Below are 11,705 nucleotides of genomic sequence, written 5' to 3' on the forward strand. Positions count from 1 at the left end.
AAAACCTACGCATAGGTTTCTCTTAGGCACAGTGAAGTAGAAAAGCTACTATTAAAGTATGATGTTTATAAACTCTTATGGGCTAAGTCTCACTGAGGTAGTGTCTTATTATCTTTTGTTGTTGTTGAAGTTTGAGGGTTAAGCAGAAAATAACAGTAACCAGGAAATGTGGCAACAAAGATAGCAGATAAATTATATCATCTTAAAATGAAACAAAAACTGAATTTGTCAGACTATTTCAAAAGTACATAATAAAAGATACACCACTGTTGTATTAATTTATCTGAAATGCTCCTTTGATTTGTCTCTGAAGGGCAGGAACATTTCTTCTTACTCCTCTTTGGAGGATACACACGTGGTCACGGTTTGCTGATAAAGATAGTCCTTTTCCTGAACTTTCCATTTCGCCTTATGCAGCATCTGAACTCCCCAAGGCAGGCACACATGCCTTTGAACACCTGGGTTTGAGCTACCTCTCCAGTAGGATCCGTCTCGATTCTCTAATGTGAAGTGGCTGTCCCATCCACAGTAAATACTACATTGTCCTCCGCTCGGCCTTTGTGTCATGTTCCCCTGTGTTGGTGCATCCTCCACCTATGGCCCATTTGGCCCTCAAGGTCAGCCAACTTCTGCTTCTCTTTAAAATCTTCTTGGCTCCCTTACTCCCACAGAGTCCTCTAGACCTCACCCTCCCCAGCTGTTTGGCTCTTCCCTGGGCTTTCATTTGACCTCTTTTATGAGTGTGGTTTGTTTCTCCCACTAGATTTGAGGGTGTTTGAGATCAAGCGTCCTGTGGTAGATTTCTTAGGATCCCCTCTCCTCCTATAATGACTTTCATAGTACTAAATACTCAAATATTTACTAAATGATAATGACATGAGTAGGATGTTTGGATACTTTTAACCTATCATCTGAGGTTTTTCTCAGAACTTTCTGCCACAAGATGCCTGCTTCTGACCATTCCTTCTCTGCCCCAGCCTGGTGACCCACATCTTCCACCTATTCCTTCAATGCTGGCGTTCTCTGAGGGTTTCATCTTGTCCTTCTGCTCTACTCATTCTCTGGAAAAAGTTCATCCACCCCATCTTTTCTGCTTCTGGTGACTTAAGGATTGCAGCCTAGGCCAACATGGTGAAACCCCATTTCTACTAAAAATACAAAAATTAGCCAGCTGTGGTGGCAGGTGCCTATGATCCCAGCTACTCGGGAGGCTGAGGCAGGAGAATCACTTGAATCCGAGAAGCAGAGGTTGCTATAAGCTGAGATCATGCCACTGCACTCTAGCCTGGATGACAGAGCGAGACTCTGTCTCAAAGTCTCAAAAAAAAAAAAAAAAAAATTGCAGCCTAAACAATCTCTGGACCCATACTTTTTAGGTCCACCTGGCTGATATTCACATGCCTGCCAGATATCTGCACCTAGATATCTCTGAAATACCTCAAACTCTCAAATTGTCTAAAATCCAACTCATTGTTGTCCCAAATTCTGCTCCTGTTCCTGAGTTCACGATCTCCAATGGTGGTCCCACCATCCTTCCAGCTATCCAAACTGGAAATCTGAGTCATTCCTGATTACTCTTTCACCCTCACCCCATCCACATATCCAACCAATGACCAAGCCCTGCCAATGTGAATCCCAAAATGTCACCCCTTTTGACCCCAAGTATCAGTGCCTTAGCTCAGGCTTGCCTCGTTTCTGGATAATTATACCACTTCCTAACTAGTCTCTCTGATCTTAATCTCATGACCCTCAAATCCTTCCAGAGCAATCAATTTCCTCTACTCAAAACAGCTCCCAGCTCTTTGTTGACTAAACGTTGCAGTCCCTGACCCTCCACCTGGTGTATAAGGCCCATAGAGCTCTGTCCTTCTCTATTCCTGCTTTGTCTCTCACAACTCCCAGTGAACACAGCAGCAACTTAGAACTTCTGTGGTATCTACCCACCCCACCACCACCATCACACCCAACTTATTCTTGCCTTGCCTCTTACTACAATTGTCTGCCTTGGCTCTAATGCTCTTCCACCTTCTCTTTACCTGGCCATCTCTTTATTTTGAGATGGGGTTTTGCTCTTGTTACTCAGGCTGGAGTACAGTGGCACAATCTCAGCTCCCTGCAAACTCTGTCTTCTTGTTTCAAGCGATTCTCCTGCCTCAGCCTCCCAAGTAGCTGGGATTCCAGGCGCCCGTCACAACACCCAGCTAATTTTTGTACTTTTTTTTTTCTTTTAATAGAGACAGGGTTTCATCATGTTGACCAGGCTGGTCTTGAACTCCTGACCTCGTGAGACCCCGCCTCGGCCTCCCAATGAGAGACAGGACTAGCTGGATTTCGTAGGCCAACTAAGAATTCCTAAGCCTAGCTAGGGAAGGTGACCGCACCCACCTTTAAACACCGGGCTTGTAACTCAGCTCACACCCGATCAATCAGGTAGTAAAGAGGGCTCACTAAAATACCAATTAGGCTAAAAGCAGGAGGTAAAGAAATAGTCAAATCATCTATCATCTGGAGAGCACAGTGGGAGGAATAATGATTGGGATATAAACCCCAGGCATTCGAGCTGGGAGCAGGCAACCCCCTTTGGGTCCCCTCCCATTGTATGGGAGCTCTGTTTTCACTCTATTAAATCTTGCAACTGCACACTTTTCTGGCCCATGTTTCTTCCAGCTTGAGCTGAGCTTTCACTCACTGTCCACCACTGCTGTTCGTCGCCATGGCAGACCCGCCATTGACTTCCACCCCTCCAGATCCGGCAGGGTGTATGCTGCACTTCTGATCCAGTGATGCGCTCATTGCCGCTCCCGATCAGGCTAAAGGCTTGCCATTGTTCCTGCATGGCTAAGTGCCTGGGTTCATCCTAATTGAGCTGAACACTAGCCACTGGGTACCACAGTTCTTTTCCATGACCCACAGCTTCAAATAGAGCTGTAACACTCACTGCATGGCCCAAGGTTCCATTCTTTGGAATCCGTGAGGCCAAGAACCCAAGGTCAGAGAACAAAAGGCTTGCTGCCATCTTGGAAGCAGCCACCACCATCTTGGGAGCGGCCCACCACCATCTTGAGAGCTCTAAGAACAAAGACCCGCCTGTAACACCAAATTGCTGGGATCACAGGCATGAGCCACCACACCCAGCCTTACCTGGCCATCTCAATTCAGCCTTTAACACTGAACTCAGGGTCCCCTTCCTCAGGAAGCAAAGCATTATCTGACATCTGATCCCTCTCATCTCCCTCCCCTACTCCCAGCTAAGCAACACCCTGTCCAAATCACTGATTTTACATAAAACTTAATATTCTATTTATGATATTCCTTCTTTTCTATATCTGGCTTTCTACTTGATTGCAAGCTCCATGAGGACAGGGCTCATATTTCTTATGTCTTTAGTCTGGCACATATTAAGTGTCCAGTTTGCTGAATGAAAAACCATCAATTTTTATTCCTCGGCATATAGACAACAATTGCAGTGATATATGGATGAGCTTGGGAGTACTTCACAATCCATCTTTGACTACCTTATAGAAAGTTATTTCTTCGTGGACTTATGTAGGATGGAGGTTTCAGAAATTGGCAGGAATTACACTATTTGCTGCATAGGTCTGACACTTAGTTTTTCTATCTTTTGTAACTTTTCCTGGCTAAGCTTCAACACAGCATTATGTAGTAGAAGGAGTGAACTCTTGCCTGTTATGAAATGACTGTGGTATAGGTTAAATGTGTGTGGCAATGGGCTGCCTTATAAAGTCAGATTTGTTTGGGGATATTGTTTCTGGAATCAGACCACAAGTCATCAAGTGATGAGGGGAACCACAAGGGTAAGCCAGAATGCACATAGTGCCTATCAAGATGAAAAGGACTGTAAAACTGGAGCTGGAGAGGAATAGAAGTAAAACTGTATTTCCCTTGCATTCACGTAACTGCTATCATGGCCCCTAGGTCAGTATTCCTTACAAATGGTTACATAAGCATCATAATAAAGACAAAAGAAAAAATTGGGCAGCTTTACTTTGGCTTCTAGTTCTTAGTAAGGAAATAAGATAAATTATAAGTTCAATTTGACATATAGGAAGCAATTATCAGCAGTCCATCTCAAGTCACTGAGTGTGAATGGGTTCTCTGGTAACCTGTTGGTCAGTTTCTGTCTGCATCTGCCCCCTAGTGGTTCATTTGGAGCAGCTGACACTCAATCTGTGCTGTTTTGAGCCATTTTTGGCCTTTTCAGGAAAGAAAGAGGATTTTCCCTAGAAATGTAGAAAAGAGAGTGTCTTTTTGTATAGACCCCAGCATCTTAAAATTGAAATTTATGGAGTATATTTAATTTCTTTTGTAACTACCCACTCCTGAAAGCCTAGTTTAACGTATACAGAACTACATCAACTCTTATTTTACACAAGCCTGGCCATGCCTTCAAAAAATATTGTGTTTTCTTGATTCTGGTAGAATGATTGACACATTGATTTTATTACCTTCATCCCGTCTAGAATTATTAATAGTTCGTTGTTCTGCTTGATCTTCCTTCTCGGCTAATCTTTGTGAGATTTGTGGTTTGTAATCGTTATGTAGCCAGCATTCTCAAATAACTTAGTCTTCATTTTATTTTAATCTGAAATGGAATGTTATTGGGTAAAATATCCCTTAGGGGTATAATGAAAAGGACCCATTAATTTTCAGGGCAAGAGGGCTAATTACTCCCCTCCCCCCTTAAGTCTGTACTAATTGCTAATAACTTTTTATAGAATTGAGTATTGAAGCTAATTTTGATTTCTTCATTCCAATATACAGCTTTTCTGAAATGCTTGGCCAGAACAAGAAAAGGAACTTTAGAAGGTCGGGTGCTTAATAAATATGCTTTATGATGTTACAGTTTGTAAATGAGTCAAAATTGAAAGAAATGTGGGGCTCCATGAGGGAATGCTCATGTTTTTAATTAAACAGGTCTGTAATTGGGTGACCTGAACATTTTATGAGTGCACACATGGGCAATGCTTCATAGGAGACACTTTGTAGCATCACTATAGAAAATAAAGAAGGGGCAGTATAGCGTGGTGGTTAACAGCATAGCCCTGTTGCCAGTCTACTGATTCATTGAGAATTCCAACTTCACTGGTGCAACCTTCTGGAAAGTTGCTTAACCTCCCTGTTTTTCAGCTTATTAATCTGTAAAACAGAGATAACAAGAGGACTCCCCAATTCATATCACTGTGAAAATTAAATGAGATAATAATGTATACAAAATCTTTAGAACAGTTCCAAACATTAATGCCAACAGTGTTAGCTATTCTTAGTATTAAAAGACATTCTCAGATTTGCACACTCATATTCATAACATTATTCACATTAGCCAAGAGGTAGAAGCAACCCAAATGTCTGTGCATAAACAAAATGTGGTATATACATATAATGGAACATTATTCAGCCGTGAAAAAGAAGGAAATTCTGCAATTTGTGATGGCATGGGTGAACCTGGGGGACATTAAGCCAAGTGAAATAAGCCAGCCATAGAAGACAATTACTGTATGACTCTACTTGTAAGAGATATCTGAAGTAGTCAACTTCATAAAAACAGAAAATAGGATGCTGGTTACCAGGGGATTGGGGTGAAAGAAGAATGGGGAGTTGTTTAATGGGTATAGAGTTTCAGGTTTGCAGAATGAAAAAGTTCTGGAGCTCTTTTTCACAACTGTGTGAATATACTTAACACTACTGAACAGTATACTTAACAATGGTTAAGGTGGTAAGATTATGCTATGTGGCTTTTACTACAATATTTTTTAAAAGATATATTTTACTAAAGGTGAGGGAGTTTCTGGGATGCTGGGAATGGTTTGTATCTTGATGTGGGTGCTAGTGATTTTAGTGCATTTATTTTGTGAAAATCCATCCAAAATGTGCTTGTGATATAAGTACTTTCTGATGTCTTTTGCCTCGATGAAAAGTTTTGAAACAAAGATACTACCTTCCTTTGCTGATTTGTGCTTGCTATCACATAGTCAGAAAAAGCACACAATTGCTTGTAGAAACAATTTTTAAAAATATTTACATATACAGAAATGACTATTCAGAGGCAAGCAGATGTGCTAAGAATTCAAGGAATTCAAACATCCTTCATATATTGTTACAACATGAATAAACTTAGAAAATATGACACAGTGCAGTGGAGATAGAATACTTACTAATCTGTACAAGAATTTTATTCACTTTTTAAAAACAACCACCCTTAGGGCAAGACTCAGAAGAATTTGGTAACACAAAGCATACCTTTTAAAAATAATCAACAATTCATAATCAACGTACATATTTTTATAACAGCTTTACTGAGATATACTCCGCTCACCATAGAATTCAACCATTTAAAGTGTACACTTACATTCACAGAGTTGTGCAACTATCACCACAATCAATTGTGGACCATTTTCATCACCCCAAAAAGAAACCCTGTACCCTTTAGCAATCATTCTCCATTTCTCCACAACATCTATTCACCCCAGCCCTAGGTAACCATTAATCTATTTTCTTTCTCTATAAATATTATTTATAGCTTATATAAATGGAATTGTACAATATTTGTCTTTTTGTGACTGGTTTCATTTATTTAGCTTAATGTTTTTGAAGTTCATCCATGTTGTAGCATATACCTGTACTACATTCTTCTTTACGGCCCAATAATACAGATGTGCCTCGACTTATGATGGGATTATGTGCTGACAAACCCATTGTACATTGAAAATATCATAAGTTAAAACTGCATTTAGCTGGGTGCTGTGGCTTACGCCTGTAATCCCAGCACTTTGGGAGGCCAAGGTGGGTGAATCATTTGAGGTCAGGAGTTTGAGACCAGCCTGGACATGGTGAAACTCGTCTCTACTAAAAATACGAAAATTAGCCAGACATGGTGGTACGCGCCTGTTATCCCAGCTACTCAGAAGGCTGAGGCAGAAGAGTTGCTTGAACCCAGGAGAAGGAGGTAGCAGTACCACTGCACTCCAGCCTGGGCGATGGAGTGAGACTCAATCTCAAAAAAACAAAACAAAACAAAACAAAACAAAAAAACTGCATTTAATGGACCCAACCTACCAAATATAGCTTAGCCTAACCATTCTTAAGCATGCTCAGAACACTTACATTAGACTACAATTGAGCAAAATCATCTAACACGAAGCCTATTTTATAATAAAATGTTGAATGTCTCATGTAATTTATTGAATACTGTACTGAAGGTGAAAAATAGAATGCTTCTATAGGCACTTGAAGTACGCTTTGTACTGAATGTATATGGCTTTCACACCACCATAAATTCGAAAAAATTTATGTCAAACCATCATAAGTCAGGATCATCTGTATTTCATTGTATGGACATACCACCTTTTATTTATCAGTTCATCAGTAAATAGACATTTGGGTTGTTTCTGCTTTGGGGCTACCATGAGTGATGCTGCTATAAACCTCTGGGTACAAGTTTTTCCATGAACAGATGGTTTCATTTCTCTTGACTATATGTATACCTGAGTGAAATTCCTGGGTCTTGACACACATATTTGACATAAATTAAAGTGCACCCATTTAAAATGTATGATTTGATAAGTTTTGACATGTGTACACACATGAAATCATCACCACAGTCGTGATCATAAACGTATCTATCAGCCCCACCCCAAAAATGTCTCATGCCTTTTTGCCCCTCCCTATCCTAGACCTGCCCCCAGGCAACCACTGATATGATTTCTGTCACTATGGAGGAGTTTGTGCTTTCCATAATTTTATTTAGATGGAATCACACAGTACATACTCTTTTGTCTGGTTTCTTTCGGCCAGCACTTTGAGATTTACCCATGTTCCTATGTATATCATTAGTTCATTTCTTATTATCCTTTCTGTAAATATATTAGAATTTGTTTATCTATTTACCTGTTAACAGACATTTGTGTTGTTTACAATTTTTGGCTATTACAAATAAAGCTGCCGTGAACAGTTGTGTACAAATTTTTGTATGGACCATGTTTTTATTTCGCTTAGATACCTAGGAGTGGAATGGCTAGATCATATGTAGGTTTTTCTTTAACATTTTAAGAAATTGCCAAAATGTTTTCCAAAGTAGTTGGATCATTTCACATTCCAGCCTGCACTATAGGAGCTTTCCAGTTGTTGTGGTAAATCAACACCTGGTATGGTAAAATCACTTTAATTTTAGGCATTCTAATAGGTGAGTAGTGATATGTTATTGTGATTTTAATATTCATTTCCCTAGTGACTAATGATATTAAGTGTGTTTTTATTTAATTACTTCCCATCTGTATATCTTCTTTGGTGAAATGTCTGTTCAACTATTTTTTCCCATTTTTACTGCATTGTTTTCTTATTGAGTTTTGAGATTTTTTAATATATTAGAGAGACAAGTTATTTATCAGATTCATACTCTGTAAACATTTTCTTCCAGTTTGTAGCTTGTCTTTTCATTCTCTTATCAGTGTCTTATCTAAAGAATCTTTGTGAAACCAAAGGTGAATATTTTCTCCTTTTTTTTTTTCCTACAAGTTTTGTGGTTTTAGGTTTTACATTAGTTCTGTGATTCATATTCATTTCTCTATGCAAGGTGTGGCTATAAATTCATTTTTTTTTGCATGTGAATATCCAAATGTTCCAGCACCATTTGATGAAAAGGCTATTTTTATCCACTCTGTTGCTTTTAAAACTTTGTGAAAAATCAGTTGTCCATATGTGTGTGAATCTATTTCTGGATTTTCTATTCTCCATTGATCTCTTTGCTGATCTGACTCTAATACCACACTGTTTTGATTACTGATGTTTTATTTAATTCTTGAAATCCAGTAGTGTTAGCCTTTCCATTTTGTTACTCTTTTTAAATTTTATTTTACTTTAAGTTCTGGGATACATGTGCTGAATGTGCAGGTTTGTTACATATGTATACATGTGCCATGGTGGTTTGCTGCACCTATCAACCCGTCATCTATGTTTTAAGCCCCACATGCATTAGGTATTTGTCCTAATGCTCTCCCTTCCCTTTCTGTCCACCCCCTGACAGGCCCTGGTGTGTGATGTTTCCCTCCTTGTGTCCATGTGTTCTCATTGTTCATCTCCTACTTATGAGTGAGAACATGCAGTGTTTGGTTTTCTGTTGCAGTGTTAGTTTGCTGAGGATGATGGTTTCTTTTTCAGAGTTATTTTGGCTATTCTAAGTCCTTTTGCATTTTCATGTGAATTTTGGAGTGAGCATGTCAAAAAAAAAGGGCTGGCAGGATTTTGATTGACGTTGCATTGAATTTATCAACTCAGAGGAAGTGACATCTTTTCTATTTTGAGTCTTGTGAACAATTAACAAGATATATCTCTTCATTTATTTGGGTCTTCTCTAATTTCTCTTAGCAATTTTTTTAGTTTTCAATATATAGCTCTCGTATACCTTTTGTCAAATTTATCATCAAGTATTTAATATTTTCAATGCTGTCATGAATGGTATTTTAAGAATTTCAACTTCTGAATATTCGTGGCTAATTCACTTGTTTGTTTTTAAGTTTTTGAGATTGCATTATATTTCTTTCATAGCAAATCATATTTTCTTTGAATAAAGACTTTTATTACTTTCTTTCCAATCTAGTTGCCTTCTATTTCTTTTTCTTATCTGACTGTCCTGCCTAGAACTTCCAGTACAAGGTAGAAGAGAAGTGCTGATTTCTGGGATAAATAAATGCTGACTTTTTGTCATAGTGTATTATTGTTTTTATATATTGTTGGATACAATTTGGTAAAATTTTGTTTATAATTTTTCTACTCGTTTATGAGGGATATTGTTCTGTAGTTTTCTTTAATGTCTTTTTCAGGTTTTGGTGTTGGAGTAATGCTTTCCTCATAAAGAATTAGAATTATCCCCTCTTTAAGAAAGAGTTATCCTCATAAAGAGAGAACTATCCCCTCTTTCTCAGTTTTCTGGAATAATTTGTGTGGAATTGGTATTATTTCTTTCTTAACTGTTTTTTTGTTTTTGTTTTTTGTGTTTTTTTTTTTTTTTTTTTGAGACGGAGTCTCGCTCTGTCGCCCAGGCTGGAGTGCAGTGGCCCGATCTCAGCTCACTGCAAGTTCCGCCTCCCGGGTTTACGCCATTGTCCTGCCTCAGCCTCCGGAGTAGCTGGGACTACAGACTCCCGCCACCTCGCCCGGCTGGTTTTTTGTATTTTTTAGTAGAGACGGGGTTTCACCTTGTTAGCCAGGATGGTCTTGATCTCCTGACTTCGTGATCCGCCCGTCTGGGCCTCCCAAAGTGCTGGGATTACAAAGCTTGAGCCACCACGCCCGGCCTGTTTGGTAAAATTTACCAGTGACGTCATCTGGACCTGGATTTTCTTTGTGGGATGATTTTAAACTATAGTTTTGATTTCTATAAAAGGGCTGTGTACATTAAATTTATCTTCTTGAGTGAACTTTACCACTTTCTGTTCTTCAAGAAATTTTCAGCCATCTAAGTTGTCAGATCTATTGACATAAAGTAGGTCAAAATCAGTCTAGTCAATATGGTGAAACCCTGTCTCTATTAAAAATACAAAAATTAGCCAGGCTTGGTGGTGCACGCCTGTAATCCCAGCTACCTGGGAGGCTGAGGCAGGAGAATCACTTGAACCTGGGATGCAGAGGTTGCATTGAGCCGAGATCACGCCACTGTACTCCAGCCTGAGCGACACAGCGAGGCTTTGTATCAAAATACTAATACTAATAATAAAGTAGTTCAAAACATTTCATTGTTAACCTTTCAATATCTGCAGAATTTGTACTGATGTCACTTTGCTCATTTCTGATATATGTTAAGTTGTATCTCACTTTTCTTCTGATTATTCTGACTATTGGTTTATCCATTTTGTTCTTCAAGAATGAACTATGGATTAAACTGATTTGTTTACTGTTTTCTATTTTTCTGTTTCATTGACTGTCTATCTGATCTTTATGATTTCCTTTCTTCTGCTTATTTTGACTTTAATTTCTTCTTTTTCTAGTTCCTTCAGGTGGAAATTGCTATCATTGGCTAGGGATTAAGATATGATTATTTTCTAATATAGGCATTTAGTGCTATAGATTTCCTCCTAAATGTTGCTTTTGTGGTATCTCATAAATTTTAATATGTCATCTTTTAATTGTATTAAATGCAAAATGCTTTCTAATTGCCTTTGGATTTCTTCTTTCAATCATGAGCTTTTAATAAGTATGTTTAGTTTTGAAATATTTGGGGAATTTCCAGAGATCTTTTTGTTATCAATTCCTACTTTAATTCCATTGAGATCAGAGAATATACTGTGTATGAGTTTGAATCATTTTAACTTTATTGAGACTTGTTCTGTGACCCATAATATGGTCTATCTTGGTAAATGTTCTATGTGCACTTGAAAAACAAATGTGTCCAGGCCCGGTGGCTAACGCCTGTAATCCCAACACTTTGAGAGTCCGAGGCAGTCAGATCGCTTGAGCCCAGGAGTTCGAGACCAGCCAGAGCAACATGGAGAAACCCCATCTCTACAAAAAAAAAAAAAAAAAAAACACAATTAACTGAGCATGGTGTTGCATGCCTGTCGTCCCAGCTACTTGGGAGGCTGAAGTGGGAGGACCACCTGAGCCTGGGAAGGTTGAGGCTGCAGTGAGCCATGATCACACTGCTGCACTCCAGCCTGGGGAACAAAGTGAGACCCTGTCTCAAAAAAATAAAA

This window comes from Theropithecus gelada, chromosome X (assembly GCF_003255815.1).
Source record: "Theropithecus gelada isolate Dixy chromosome X, Tgel_1.0, whole genome shotgun sequence".
In the NCBI taxonomy this organism is placed as follows: domain Eukaryota; kingdom Metazoa; phylum Chordata; class Mammalia; order Primates; family Cercopithecidae; genus Theropithecus; species Theropithecus gelada.